The sequence below is a fragment of the Vulpes vulpes genome, chromosome X (genome assembly GCF_048418805.1).
Source record: "Vulpes vulpes isolate BD-2025 chromosome X, VulVul3, whole genome shotgun sequence".
Lineage (NCBI taxonomy): Eukaryota > Metazoa > Chordata > Mammalia > Carnivora > Canidae > Vulpes > Vulpes vulpes.
Genome location: NC_132796.1, coordinates 122,259,395 through 122,275,369, shown reverse-complemented (window position 1 = coordinate 122,275,369; position 15,975 = coordinate 122,259,395). Strand labels below are relative to the sequence as shown.

Sequence of the window (15,975 nt, the reverse complement as noted above, 5' to 3'; positions counted from 1 at the left end):
AGTATATGTTCAAGTCTTTTGCCTGTTTCTAATTGAGTTTGTGTTTTTACTTTTTTTTAAGAGTTCTTTATGTATTCTAGATATCTGACCCTTGTAATGTAAACAGATCATGACTATTTTCTCCCTACTCCATGGCTTATATTTTCATTTTCATAATAATGTCTTTGATGTGCAAATGTTTTTAATATTGATGAAGTTGAATTTATCCATTTTTCCCTTTATAATTTTTTTTCTGTTCTAGGAAATATTTGCCTAACTCAAGATCATGAAGCTATTCTTCCATGTTCTCTTTATGCTCCAAGGTTTTGGCATTTGTTTATGCATTTTGTTTTGGCATTTTGGTTTATGTCCATGATTCATCCTAAATTAAATTTTGTGTATGGTATGAGGTAGATTTGAGGTTCATTTTCTTCAATATTCAGTGGTTTATTCCTTTCCTTATTTAATGGCCTTGGTGACTTTAGAAAAAGTTAATTGAAGTAATCAAGGCAGTGTGGTATTGGCAGGAGGATAGACACAACAATGGAACTGAATTAAAAAGTAAGAAATAGACCCATACACATATGGGCCAATGATTTTTGACAAAGATAGAAAAGCAATTCAATGGAGTAACGACAGTCTTTCAAGCAGTTGTCCTGGGACAACTGGACATCCATAGGCAAAAACATAAACTTCAACCTACATCTCACACCTTATCAAAAACTCACTCAAAATGGATCATGAATTTAAATGTAAAATATGAATATATAAAACTCTTAGATAAAACATGCAAAAATACTTGGAATATAGGCCTGGCAAAGAGTTCTTAGACTTAATACCCAAAGCATAGGCAGCAAAGGAAACATCGATAAATTGAATCTCATTAAAAGTCAAAACTTTTACCCTGTAGACTACTCAAAAGAATGAAAAAGACAAGCAACAGAAATGGGAGAAAATTTCTATAAACCAAGTACCCAACAAAAAATTGGTATCATAAATATATAAAGAGCTCTCAGGGCACCTGGGTGGCTCAGTCAGTTAAGCATCTGCCTTTGGTTCAGGTCATGATCCTGGGGTCCTGGAATGGAGCCCCAAGTCAGGCTCTGTGTTCAGCAGACAGCCTGCTTCTCCCTTTCCTCCCTGCTCATATTCTCTCTCGCTACCTCTGTCTCTCTCTCTCTCTCAAATAAATAAAATTTAAAAAGAGAGAGAGAGGCAAGATGGTGAAAGAGTAGGGATCCTCATTTTATCTATTCCCCTAAAATACAGCTGGATAACTATCAAACCATCCTGAACACCTATCAATTCACCCCGAGATGTAAGGAAAGAACAGCTGGAACTCCACAAATAGAAAAGTGACCATTGTTCACAAGGTGGGATTGAGGAGAAGAGAAATGGAGGGGATGTATTGGAAGATAAATGGTGGCAAGATGGAGCTTTTGTAAGAAATCTGCTCCTGTGAGAGTATTCCCTGCCTGAAAGGGGCACAGTGATGAAGTGGGGCAGAGTCGCAGGTGGGAGAGTAGGACCTCAATATTCCCAGAGGCACAGAAAGAACAAGGATGCCTGAGTTGGCTAAGTCCCCAAGCATTAGACTGGGGAAACTGGTTTAGGTTAGTGAGCCTGGGGGGAGGCTCAACTTGTTTTGCCATAAACCCCGAACTATGGCTGGATCCAGTGGCCACTCTCCATGTTGGGTCCCTGCAAAGGACTAGAACACAGCAACCCTCCACCTTCTTCTGAAAGAGGCGGAGCAGGTGAGCGCTCCACTGTGAATGCTCTCTGTGCCAGGCCCTGCAACAGACAGAAACAGAGCAACCTTTGGCTTCTTCGGGGAGGGGTGGAGCAGGTGCAAGCTCAAATGGGCAGAGGCTCTCCCTGCCGGAACCATACAAATTGCATAAATCAGTGTCCTTTCATCTGTGCCCAGGAGTATTTGAGCAGGTGGGCACCTTAGAAGTCTGCAGAGTTTGGCACATGCCAGGATCCCTCATGTCTGTGGCTGGAGATCTGGGTGTGTGGCCCCTTTTGTCTTTGCCCCCTAAAGAGGCACAGAAAGCCTCCAGGGAGCCAAAGTCTCACACAGCAAACAGCTTATACTGGCCTGCCCCCTGGCAAAGGGTGATGCATCTCCCACCAGATACAGACTCCTAAGGATCAGCGCAGCAGCCCCTCCCCCGAATGACCAGTTGGAAGAATAGGTGAACAGCAAGTTTACTGACCAAACAGGACTGCAAAACTCCAGGATTGGGGAAAATAGTGTTAGAACTAAAGGCTTTATTTTCCTATGATTTGTTTTTCTGTTCAAAATTTTCCAATTGTTTAACTTTTTTCTTCTTTCAAGTAGGTTCTTATTTTAACTGTTTTTGTCTTTTCCTTTTTAGCTTTCATATTTTATTATTACATATTATAGATATATTCTTCATTTTTTACTGCCTTTCAATGTATTCAATTTTATTTTTGTGTATATATATGTTTTTGCTTTTTATAATTTTGGAATCTAGTATCTTTTTACAAACAAACCAAAATACACTTAGAACCAAGTCGATCACCCTATTTTGCCCACTCTGAGGTCATATTCTCTCTCCCCTCTCACCTCCATCTGCCCCCCCCCCATTTTTTCTCTCTTTTCTATTGCTTTTCTTTGTTTTAATCTTTTTTTCTTTTATCTTCTGGTTCCTGACCTCTTTGGAATTATCTAGTGTATATTTTGCTTGGGTCGTGGTTGATATTTTTTACTCTGCCCACTCATACAGCCATTCTTCGCTGGACAAAATGACTAGAAAGAGGAATTCACAACAAAAGAAAGAATCAGAAGTAATACTCTCTGCCACAGATCTAAAGGATATGGATTTAAGTAAGATGACAGAAATGGAGTTCAGGATAACAACTACAAAGTTACTAGTTGGGCTTGAAAAAAAGCATAAAAGACTCCAGAGAATCTCTTAGTGCAGAAATGAGATCTAATCAGGCCAAAATTTAAAATTCTTCAAATGAGATGCAGTCTAAACTGAATGCTCTAACAGCTAGGGTAAATGAGACAGAAGAGAGAATAAATGACATAGAAGACAAGTTGATGGAAAGGAAGCAAACTGAAGAAAAGAGAGAAAAACAACTATGAGCCCATGAGAAGAGGCTCTGAGAGATAAGCAATAATTTTTTTTAATCAGTATTATTGGAATTCCTGGGGATATATAGAGAAAGGGCCAGAAGGTATATTTGAGTAAGTCGTAACTGAGATTCCCTAATCTGGGGAAGGAAACAGACATTCATATCCAAGATGTAGAAAGGACCCTTCCCAATATTAATAAAAATAGATAAACACCTTGACATATAATAGTGAAGCTTGCAAATTTCAGAGATAAAGGGAAAATCCTGAAAGCAGCATGAGACAAGAGATTCCTAACACATGATGGGAGAAATATTAAATAAACAGCAGACCTCTCCACAGAGAACTGGCAGGCCAGAAAGTGCTGGCATGATATATTCAGGGTACTAAATCAGAAAAACATGCAGCGAAGAATACTTTATCCATCAAGGCTGTCATTCAGAAGAGAAGGATAGATAAAGAGCTTCCAGGATGAACAGAAACTGAAAGAATATGTGGCCACCAAGCCAGCCCTGAAAGAAATATTAAGGGGGACCCTGTAAGCAGAGAGGGAGCCCAAAGAAATAGAATCTGTAGAAACAGGGACCATAGGTAATACAATGGCACTAAATTCGTATCTTTCAATAGTTACTCTGAATGTGAATGGGCTAAATGCACTCAAAAGACACAGAGTATCAGATTGGATAAAAAAGCAAAAGCCCATAAATATGCTGTCTACAAGAGACTCATTTTAGACCTAAGGACACCTTTGGACTGAAAACGAGGAGGTGGAGAACCATTTACCATTCAAATGGACCTCAAAAGAAAGCTGGGGTAGCAATTCTCATATTAGATAAATTAGATTTTAAACCAAAGACTAGTAAGAGATGAAGAGGGACACTATATCATACTTAAAGTGTCTATCCAACAAGAAGATCTAACAATTATAAATATTTATGCAACTAAGTTGGGAGCAGCCAACTATACCAACAAATTAATAATCAAAGCAAAGAGATACATAGATAATTATACATTAATATTAGAAGACTTCAACAACCCACTCACAGCAATGGACAGATTAAGCAGAAGATTAACAATAAATAAGGGCTTTGAATGACACACTGGACCAGACTTCATAGATATACATACAGAACATCCCATCCTAATACAACAGAATACACACTCTTCTCAAGTACACAAGGAATATTCTCCAGAATAGACCACACTTACTGGGTCACAAATCAGGTCTCAACCAATACCAAAAGACTGCGATTATTCCCTGCATATTTTCAGACCACAGTGCTTTGAAACTTGAACTCAACCACAAGAGGGAACTTGGAAGGAGCTCAAACACTTGGAGGTTAAAGAGCATCCTACTAGAGAATGAATGGGTCAACCAGGAAATTAGAGAAGAATTAAAAAGATTCATGCAAACTCATGAAAATGAAAGCACAACAGTTCAAAATCTTTGGGATACAGCAAAGGTGGTCCTAAGACTGGAATAGAACCCTCTATCAAAAAATTAGAGCAATCTCAAAAATACAAACTAAACTCAGACCTAAAGTAGCTGGAGAAAGAACAGCAACCAAAGCCTAAACCAAGCAGAAGAGAAATAAGAAATATTAGAGCAGAAATCAATGATATAGAAACCAAAACAGATCAATGAAACTAGGAGCTGGTTCCTTGAAAGAATTAGTAAGATAGATAAAGCCCTAGACAGACTTATTAAAAGGAAAAGATAAAAGACCCAAATTAATAAAATCATGAATGAAAGAGGAGAGATCACAACCAACACCAAGGAAAGGCAAACAATTTTAAGAATGTATTATGAGCAACTATATGCCAACAAACTAGAATAGACCACACATACTGGGTCACAAATCAGGTCTCAACCAATACCAAAAGATTGGTATGGAACCAGAAAAGACCCTGAATAGCCAGAGGAATGTTGAAAAAGAAAACCAAAGCTGGAGGCATCACAATGCCTGACTTCAATCTGTATTACAAAGCTGTGATCATCAAGACAGTGTGGTGCTGGCACAAAAACAGACACACATAGACCCATGGGACAGAACAGAGAATCCAGAAATGGACCCTCAACTCCATGGGCAACTAATATTTGACAAAACATGAAAGAATCTCCAACGGAAAAAAGACAGTTTATTCAACAAGTTGTGTTGGGAAAATTGGACAGCCAAATGCAGAAGAATGAAACCGGACCATTCTCTCACACCGTACACAAAGATGAACTCAAAATGGATGAAAGACCTAAATGTGGGACAGGAATCCATCAAAATCCTAGAGGAGAACACAGGCAGCAACCTCTGTGACCTCGGCTGTAGCGACTTCTTGCTAGACACGTCTCCAAAGGCAAGGGAAACAAAAGCATAAATGAACTACTGGGGCTTCATCAGGATAAAAAGCTTCTGCACAGCAAAGGAAACAGTCCACAAAACGAAAAGACAACTGACAGAATGGGAGAAGACATTTGCAAATGACAGAGCAGATAAAGAGCTAGTAACCAAGATCTATAAAGAACTTATTAAAGTTGGGACATCTGGGTGCCTCAGCAGTTGGGAGGCTGCCTTTCGGCTCAGGTCGTGATCCTGGCGTCCCAGGATAGAGTTTTTCATTGGGTTCCTGCGAAGAACCTGCTTCTCCCTCTGCCTATGTCTCTACCTCTCTCTCTCTCTCTGTCTCTCTTTCTCTGTCTCTGTGTGTGCGTGTATGTGTGCCTCTCATGAATAAATAAACCTTTTTTTTAAAAAAAAGAATTTATTAAACTCAACACCCAAGAAACAAACAATCCAGTCATGAAATGGGCAGAAGACACAAACAGAAATTCCACTAAAGAAGACCTACACATGGCCAACAAGCACATGAGAAAATGTTCTACATCCCTTGCCATCAGAGAAATACAAATCAAAACCACAATGAGGTGCTACTTTACACCAGTGAGAATGGTGAAAATTAGCAAGACAGGAAACCACAAATGTTGGAGAGGATGTGGAGAAAGGGGAACCCTCTTGCACTGTTGGTAGGAATGTAAACTGGTGCAGCCGCTCTGGAGAACAGTGTGGAGGGTCCTCAAGAAGTTAAAAATAGACCTGCCCTATGACCCAACAATTGCACTATGGGGTATTTACTCCAAAGATACAGATGCAATGAAACGCCGGGACACCTGCACCCCAGTGTTCACAGCAGCAGTGTCCACAATAGCCAAACTGTGGAAGGAGCCTCGGTGACCATCGAAAGATGATGGATAAAGAAGATGTGGTCTATATTTACAATGGAATATTACTCAGCCATCAAAAGGGACGATTGCCTACCATTTTACCATTTACATTGACATGGATGGAACTGGAGGGTATTATGGTGAGTGAAATAGTCAATAGGATAAAGACAATTATAATATGGCTTCCCTCATATGTGGAACATAAGAAATGGTGTAAGGGATTACAAGCAAAGGAGGGGAAATGGAATGCGGAAAAATTAGAGAAAGAGACAAATCATGAGAGACTCTTAACTCTGGGAAATGAACAGGGTTGCTGAAGGGGAGGTGGGTGGAGGGATGGGGTGACTGGGTGATGGGCATTTAGGAGGGCACGTGATAGGATGAGCACTGGGTGTTATGGTATATATTGGCAAATTGAATTTAAATGAAGAATATATATATATACGCAAATAAAATTTTTAAAAAGAATATATATATATACATACACACACACACATATATATATATAGAGAGAGAGCTCTCAAAACTCAATGATAAAGAAAACAATCCGAGCAGAAAATGGGCAAAAAACAAAGAGAAATTTCAGTGAAGATAATACACAGATAGCAAATAAGCACATGAAGATTTGTTCAATATCATTAGTCATCAGGGAAATGCAAATTAAAACCACAATGAGATATCACTACAGACGTATTAAAACAGCTGAAATAAAAAATACCAGCAACACAAAACGCTGGAAAGGTTGCATAGAAAATGGATATCTCATACATTGTTGGTGAGAATGTAAAATGTTTTCGCCACTCTGGAAAATATTTTGGTAGTTTCTTAAAATATTAAACATGTAACTACCACATCATCCAGCAATTATACTCCTGGGCATTTAGCCCAGAATAATTAAAACTTGTGTTTACACAAAAACCTGTACATGAATGTTCATAGCAACTTTATTCACAGTAGAAAAATACTGGAAACAGCCCAAATGTTCTTTGATGGGTTAATTGTTGAACATACCAAAAAATAATGATAATAGATTACCATATATGTGTAGATGTATTACTGGATTCTAATCTGTTCCATTGACTTGTTTTCTACTCCAATATCATACCAATTTGATAAATGCAGCTTTACAGTAAGTCTTGAAATCAAGAATTACGGACGCCCAGGTGGCTCAGTGGTTAAGCATCTGCCTTTGGCTCAGGGTGTAATCCCGGGGTTCTGGGATCAAGTCCCACATCGAGCTCCTCAGAGGGAGCCTGCTTCTCCCTCTGCCTGTGTCTCTGCCTCTTTCTTTGTGTGTCTCATAAATAAATAAGTAAAATCTTAAAAAAAAAGAAAAACAAAAAGTATAAGGTCTATAGCCTTTTCCCTATTTTTAAAGATTTGCTGGAAACCACAAGACATATGTTTACCATTCCAAAATCTGCACAATTTTGTCTTCACTAATGCCTTGTTTCACACATTTCAGCTGCTTAACTACTCTGAACTCTGATCTTTGCCTCCTGAGCTTAGTGAGACTTCCAAGCTCATCTTGGAATCCAGGCCTCTATGTTGGGGTCAGAAAATTGACACCAGGCAAAGAATGAGGTGATCCTAGGGGCTTATCCTGTGAGTTTCTCTTCTACTATAGATCACAGTTGTGTGCTATTGTTCAATACCTGTAAACAGTTTCCTTGCATATTTTATGAAGTTTAATGATTTTTGTAACAGCACACATGCAAAATCTAGTGCCATTAATAATATAGATTTATTAAACTTTTTTTTTGCTTAAATCGTGCAGATTCAGCTTCTGTTGCATGCAACTAAGAGACCTGACTGATACAAGCTGTTACTTTTTATCATGCTCTATGATAGGTGCTTAGCATGCATTATGTGATTTAATCTTCATTTACAGAACTCCTTCCTTGTAGAAACCAAAGCAATGGAGAAGAGGCATTTCTGTCTAACAGTTTAGTAAGAACAGTAAGCAGGTTTCAGTGAGAGAAGTATTCTAGATGGATGAAGCATGTATAAATGCATAAGACAGTGAACATGACAAGAAATGAAGTTGAAATCTTTGGCACTGTGGAGGGAATAGTTCTGAGACCTTCATAAATCCTCCTAATCCAATAAAACCTCTATGCCATAGAATTTCCTCCATAAAAGTGCAGTAAAATACAACTTCATATAGTACACAATTCACAATTGTATAGGATTGCCTTCAATGCCTTTCCCATGCGTATTAACATGGGTAACACTAGGATAACCAACTTCCCAGTTTATCCTGCAGTATCTCAGTTTTAGCAAAGTCTCACATCCCAGGCAATCTCACAGTCTCAGGCAAACTGGGATGGTTGGTCGCCCTTTATTATAGTGTGATATCACTCACTTAGCTACAGTTAATTGGCTTTGGATGGGCACCAGATTTAAACTTCGACAGTGAATCCCTCTCCCAGATTCATGCATATGGGCCCATAGTGTCTATGGCAGGTGCCTTTCAGATTTTCTTTCAAGAGAAAACCTACTGTGAGCAGTAGAGTCAGACAATAGCCTCCAGGTGTAGCACTGTGGGGATATTTTTGCATCATTTGATCCAAGGCCATTCCCATCCTAGGCATCTCCAGGCAATTTCTGAGCACAAAAAGGATACTAGAGCCATTTATGCCCGACATGGGATTCTTATCATAAGTGATCTTTGCTCTAGAGTTCCAAGTGGGGCTGGCTGGGACTTCCATAGAGTTGCACTGCAAGCTGAGGCATTTCCTACTCATTTCTACTTAATTTCTTCTCCTTTAGGAAATATCAGACCTGTACTGTGGTCTGAATTCTATCCCTGCCTACTCCTGCTCTTCCTCTTTATCTTCTTAGTCATTACCCACTATAGATCTCTGGACTTGTAACTCCATATTGGCATCTGCTTTTCAGAGGACCCGATGTGGCATAGTATCTCTCTCCATTGGTTGAAGCTGTAAGATGAAAATTTAGGAAGGTGTCAATAACATTAAGTTCCCTACTGCATGAACTTGAGAAACAAAGGAACCTTTTATAATTTTTTTTTAATTTTTATTTATTATTTATGTATTATAGTCACAGAGAGAGAGAGAGAGGCAGAGACACAGGCAGAGGGAGAAGCAGGCTCCATGCACCAGGAACCCGATGTGGGATTCGATCCCGAGTCTCCAGGATCGCGCCCTGGGCCAAAGGCAGGCGCCAAACCGCTGCGCCACCCAGGGATCCCACAAAGGAACCTTTTAAAGGAGATTGGAGAGAGGAGAGAGAAAGAAAGAGAGAAGGGAAAAGAGAGAGAGAGAGGGAGGGAGAAAGAGTGAGAGCAAGCACAAATGTACAGGGGGAATACAGATAAAAGAATGATAGAGCCATCATGACATTTGAATACTCAGTTTTGACCATTCTTGAGGCCTAACTGTACCTTGCCCTTTCCAAATTTTGATTGTTCCGTTACTTAAATTTCATGAGACACCCCATTATCTTTTCAAAAACCTCTTTTTCACTAACGTTAGTTTCAGGTAGGTTTTTGTCCCTTTCAACTAATGAAATACCTCTTCATTGCAAACGTTATTGTACAGGCTACTGAGTTTATGCTGAATCGTATTTCTGTTTAGTCAGAAATTTTCATACCCTGTTCATATCTTCAGACACAAATTAATACAGTTTTCAGGTTTCACCAATTTTTTTCCAGCAGTAGATGACAAGAAATTTGCATGGCCTAGATGATTTCTGAGCTTCAGCATTTACTTATTTCTGTATAGAGTATATAGAATTGTTATCATAGACCAAAATCTCAGCCAAATTCAACATTGCACTATGTCCAGAATATAAATTTTCTGATTAGAAGTCACTTGTACTTACATAATGAAGATAACTTTTAATACGAATCTTTTTCTCTTTCTTTTCTTTTTTTCAGTTTTAACTTTTAAGTTTTTATTTATTTATTCATGAGAGACACACACACACAGAGAGAGAGAGAGAGAGAGAGAGAGGCAGAGAGACACAGGCAGAGGGAGAAAACAGGCTCTCTGCGGGGAGCCCAATGTGGGACTCACTCCCAGGATCCCAGGATCACGCCCTGGGCTGAAGGCAGCGCTAAACCGCTGAGCCACCTGGGCTGTTCTCCTCTTTCTTTTCTTGATTATATTTTTAATTTTTAAAAGATCACTACTAGCTGGTTTTTGTAAGGACCATTTTGATAAATGAAGATTCAAAATCACAATATACAGTTTGAATTACTTTTCAACTCTTAAGGTTATGAACAAGTTTGGAGACTATGAAAACTTCATTAAGATGCTGATAAAACTAAGATAAAGATGTTGGCCAAAGATGAGAGCTCCTACACATCAGTCTTATAGTTGGTCTAGGGAAGTGTTGTCAACTTACATAGCCCACTGGCCAAATTCTATATCTTGCCTGGTTTTGTAAGTAAAGTTTAATGGAATACATTCATACTCATGATTTAAGTGTTGTCTGTGGCTGTTTTTGTCCAATGAAGACAGAATTGAGTAGTGACAGACAGAGATTGCATGTGTCCCACAAAGCCTAATATTTACTATCTGACCCTTTACAGAGAAAAAAAAATGCTAACCTTTGGCCTCAAGTGGTATCAGTGCAGGAGGAGACAAATAGTTGAGCAGATTATATATTTGGAAGCAGAGCTGGAACAAGTCTGGTGTATTTTAGGAAAGTAAGGAAGGCCAGTGTGGCTAAGTCATAAAAGGACCCAGAGACTACCATTTTGTAAATATTTTGAGCACATATGTCCCTATTGGGTTTTATTCAGACATTAATTCACTCATTCAACAAATGTCTTTTTAAGTTTCCATTCTGTGCTAGATAGTGTCAGCTACTTCACACACACAAACACATACAAATTGTAATAAGAGAAATCAACAAGCAGACAACTGTAACACAGTAGTGAGTGCTGACTAAAAATGCAATTGATGCCAAGTAGAGGAAATTAACTTTTGTTTCACCCATTCAATATTTATCTGATATTCCATGGTACTTTCCTCTGATTGTACCTGAACCACATCTTAACTGGTTGGTCATACCTTCCTCCCTTCAGTCACTAAAACGCTTTATTATGATATGAAAAATAATGGTCATAGCAGCCAATACTCATTGAGCATTTGCTCTATGTCAGACATGGCTAGGTACTTTATACACGTTGCTTTATTTAATCATCAGCACCCTATCATGTAGATACTGTTATCATGACCATTTGTGAAACCAGAAATTGAGGGTCAAAGAGGTAAAGTCCTGTGCCTAAAGCCTCATGTATGGCTCACCAAGCAACACCTGGAACATCTATTTTCTTCCTCATCTACTCTGGCTTGTTGCTGATGCCTTATGTTACGATCATTATTGCTTGGTGGTATCACTTACCAAAGGCACCACTACCACTGCCAATAACGGCTAAAGTCTTCTGTCTAGAGCATTACAGTTTGACTCCAGGGTATTGTTTCTCGAAGCACTTAGTATTGTTTCTCCTAGATGCTACATTATCTGGGAACAATGAACATGTTTTGTGAAAGAGTTCTTTGTAGTTTTTACTATAGTTTCTGTCTTCAGATTTGGAGCCAGATTACCTAGGTTTGAATCTCAGCTCTGAAATTTAACTGCTCTGTGATTCTGGGAAAATTCTCAACTTATCTGTGCCCCCAGTTTCCTTACCCCTAAAGCAGAGAAAATAATATTAAGTACCTTAAGTGGTTTTATAAAAGACTTAACGCAGCATTTGGCATATAAGGCAGGTTTAATAAGTGTCATTATTTCTAACGCAACTGGCTTCCTTTTTTTAATTCTTAAGCAACTGGCTTCCTTTTTTAATTCTTAAGCAGGCTTTAATCTACTTCCTGCCTCTTTCTGGGTATTTTGTATCTGTTGATGTCACTTTACCTTTATTGATCTTATTCACTCTAATTGCTACTGTCATGCTCCTTCGTATTACAGGACCTTTGATCATGTTCCTTTAGTCTGAAATGTTCCTTTTCCTGTTTACCTGGGTAATTTCTATCAGTTCTTTAAATTCAATAAGGGCATAGACTCTATTTGCTTTTTGTTTACCATTTTATACCCAGAATCGAATACAGCACTTGATGTACAGTAGGCATTCATTAATAATGGCATGAATGCCAGCGTAAATGTAGAATCTTACCTTATTCAGTTAGTCCTCTGAATATTCATTCACATGGTAGGTATAGCCTTTTTTTCTGTCTAATCAGTTGTAGACAATTTTCAAGAAATATCAACTAAATATATCCTATGTGTCAGGTTTTGTGTAGGGTCTTATAAATTCAAAGAATGGTAATATTTTGTGGTCTCAAGAGGCCACTTGTTCAGTGAAGGACAAAGGCATGCAAAGGGAGAAGCTATAATCCAAAATGAAAATAGCTGTAGTTGAGGCCTGTATTGGATCCATTGGGCACATTGAATCCATTGGAAAAAAATAGAAATTTATCTGGGAAGACAGAGAACGATTCATAGAGGAGGTAACATCTAAATTGAGTCAAAATAACAAGCAGTATTTTTGGAATAGAACAAGTAATGGTAGAGCAGTTGAGAGAAAGAATTCCAGGGCAAAAATATGCGAGCATTTTGTTCTTTTGTTGATTCTGATTTCTACAAACCATTTCCTTTATCACCCTTTGACATTACACTGTTTTTTATGTCTAATAACTGCAGTACTGCTCAGTTTCTCGTTTTCAAATATCTGTACGTTCTGTTTGCTCTTGTTCTCGATTTTTTCCTCTCTGTCCTGGATTTCCATTGTAAACAGTATTTCAGTGTGGTTTTGGTCCTTTTTGTAATATGTGTTGTTCTTGAATTCTTATAGGCGGAATATGTGCATTCCTAATGACTCGTGTCCTTTGACTGTTCACTGTTCTAAGCATCGTTCCTGGACCCTGGATTCAAGTAGCTGAAATGAATTGGTGGGAGTCCAGCAGTGAGTAGTATGTGATTTAAGCTCAAGAAAGTGGTGCAAGGAAATGGAAGAATTTTTGTTTCAGAAAACCTCAATAAGCAACTATGAATACGTTTGTTCCAGAGAAGCAAGCTCGGTGGGGGGGGGGGGGGGTGGGGGGGAGAGATTCCAGAGCAGCAGTGAAACTGCAAACAAGGGGACCCAGGGGTTACGCGCAGCGCACTTTTACGGGTCCGTCTATTTTCTCTCTGCGCCCGCGGCTCCACATCTCTGTCAAACCGACGCGATCGGCTACAGGACCGCTTGGCGACCCTCGAGCATCGGAGGCTCTAGGACGCCCCCGCCGCGGCCGCGGTCCCGGGCGCAGCGGCGCCCACCGCACTGGGCCGGAAGAAGTGGGGCGGGGCCTCTCGGCTGCTGGGCCCGGGCGGACTGGGGGAGGGGAGCGCGGGGCCAAGAGTCTCTGGGAAAAAGCAAAAGGCGGGCGCAAGGCTGCCTCCCAAGCTCTCAGTGCTTACAGTTCCTCCCGTTTTGCTGAGTTGGGCGACGCGACCTCCGGCACAGGTGGGTCCTGTTCCAAGGATCGGGAAAAAGGGTATCTTTGGTGGCTGCGACGGTTGGGTTTGCCCAGGCGCTCTCTTTAAGGCCTGCTGCGGGGGATGAGGGGGACGGCGCCCACCCCAGGGCGGTGGGCCTTACCTTAACCCTGGCAGAGGAGAAGGCCACTCGTGCCTTGCCGCAGGGCTGTCGTCACGGTTTATGCCAGTTGCGCGACAAGTCGGCCCGGAGACCAGCGCAGAGCCAATTGGGCCTAGCGCTCGGGAAGAGCTGGAGGAGCTGGAGCAGGCTCGGTTGGGACTGACGCCCAGTATACATTGTTGCAAACTCGATCGGACTCCCCCCCACTCGGGTCTGACACCGACTTGGTTTCTAGCTTTCTGAGAGTCCCTACCCTGTTCTAGCCTCACTGCTGGGCGGCGGAGTGGAAGCTGGAACACAGCGGTCTGCAGTAGCTTGCAGCACTGACTTTCTTTCCTTCTAGTATCCACTGGTGTTCTCTGCCCAGATCTCCCCCTTTGTCTGTCCCTCCTGAGGAAGAATGCCTGGCAGCAGTCGGCAGTGACAGGGCAGGGCATTGGAAAACGTCGTCCAGGAACTACTCTCCATTACTAAAACAACTCGAAAAAACGGTTTAACTGTAATTTAGCTACTGACTGCCCCGAAACCTAGGAAAAATTCATTCGGTGCCTTACTTGAATGTCAACACTAAACCATGCTTTCGTGAATGCTTTGCTGAATATTTTAACGTCTTGGTGATTGACCAAGACGTTATGTTGGATGAACAAAGTGCTACCCAGCTAAAGTCTCATTATAAAAGACTTGGGTGATTTAACTGTTAACTCATCGATGAAAGAAAAACCTCAGCAATCATATGTAGGGACACTTGCATGATCCATGACCATGTAACACTCTCATCTCAGAGTAGCTTCTTAGCGAATATGGCACTTTCAGGAATCACTGTAGGAAAAATTACAGTTTATTTTACATTCACTATAAAGACAAACAACTCTAAACACTATGGACCAGTATTGTGCTGTCATTCCAATGCCACCACATTAAGTAATTGCTTACGGTGATTATGGCAACCATGTATTATGCAAAACGCTGTGATCCTCACAACCATAAAGAGCTGAATATGCTATTTATCACCATAGTTAAAGCAGTTATACTCTACCTCATAACTAGGATGATGAAAGGAATGTTTGCTACATCAGTTCACTCCAGGGGACATCCTTTACTTGACTCATCTCATTCTTATTTCTCGGAAATCTGCACTGGGACAGATCACTTCCTAGTTTTGGTATCTGTACCAAGAACCACAAGCAGTTCTGTATCTCTGCTTGTCAGCCCTGGGAGAAGCAAGAAAATATCCAAACTGCAACCTGGTGTCTGCACTTTTTCTACCAGTTGTATTTTTTCCCTGCCAGCACAACGATGGGGGAAGGGGCTGGATTAATAAACCTCATTGGTGAGAAGAGACTCTTTCTGATTGAAGCCAAAGTGAACATAGATCCACCAGTTGGGGGCCACTGTGACCCTGTTCCTGCCACACCAAATGCTCCCTGTACTCATATGGGCCGTACAATCCACCACCGCCCTCACGTAAAGAATTTACAGAATGAGAGGCTCGTGGCAAAGCCCGGCCTGTGGCACACCTGCAGCTTCTAGGCAGGGAGTGCCCATTATAGGAAGGCAGGTGTTCTCCTGGACGATGTGGGACCTGGTGCTTTTCCAGACGGTTGATAAGGTGACAGGGAGGCCGTGATAGACTTCTGCTGAGGCGACCTTGACGGTGAGTTTAGGCCTGGCTGTTTGGCAGGCACCGGCGAACACTCCGTTTGGCCCTATTTCTACTCTATTCATTTATCCTTTCACTCCAAAGGCAATCAGTGGGTGCTTGCTCTGTGCCAGCAGGCTGATGGCTCATGAGATGAGCCGTGAGGGAAGACAGTAAGTTTGGGAGGAGAACAGCAATTCCAGTGAAGCACGCTGAGCCGGGGGCATCCTCTCTCTTCCCGACATCGATTCAAGATCTTGCCACTTCTGCTTCCCGAGTATTTTTAGACCTTTCCACTTCTCCTTGCCCCCGCCGCTACTCTGCATTTCGAGCCAGTGACATGGGTTCTTATTCATTTATTTAGATGATTTTATTGATCACTGAAGTGGCATGGATATAGGATGTCGTGTCGGTTTCAG

General features: G+C 40.8%; 2 protein-coding genes across 7 annotated transcripts in view; one reads left to right on the top strand and one right to left on the bottom strand.

Moving 5' to 3' along the window:
* Positions 1 to 14,329, bottom strand: part of SPRY3 (sprouty RTK signaling antagonist 3) — a 187,859-nt gene extending 173,530 nt beyond the window's left edge. Inside the window, exon 1 of the mRNA XM_025988991.2 lies at positions 13,918 to 14,329. The gene's annotated coding sequence lies outside the window, so the exon portion shown is untranslated. The remainder of the gene's footprint in view (positions 1 to 13,917) is intronic.
* Positions 13,599 to 15,975, top strand: part of TMLHE (trimethyllysine hydroxylase, epsilon) — a 116,019-nt gene continuing 113,642 nt past the window's right edge. Inside the window, exon 1 of one of the 6 annotated variants that reach the window (XM_025988986.2) lies at positions 13,599 to 13,782. The gene's annotated coding sequence lies outside the window, so the exon portion shown is untranslated. The remainder of the gene's footprint in view (positions 13,783 to 15,975) is intronic. The other 5 variants (XM_072743660.1, XM_072743661.1, XM_025988987.2 and 2 more) reach the window with 5 other exon arrangements.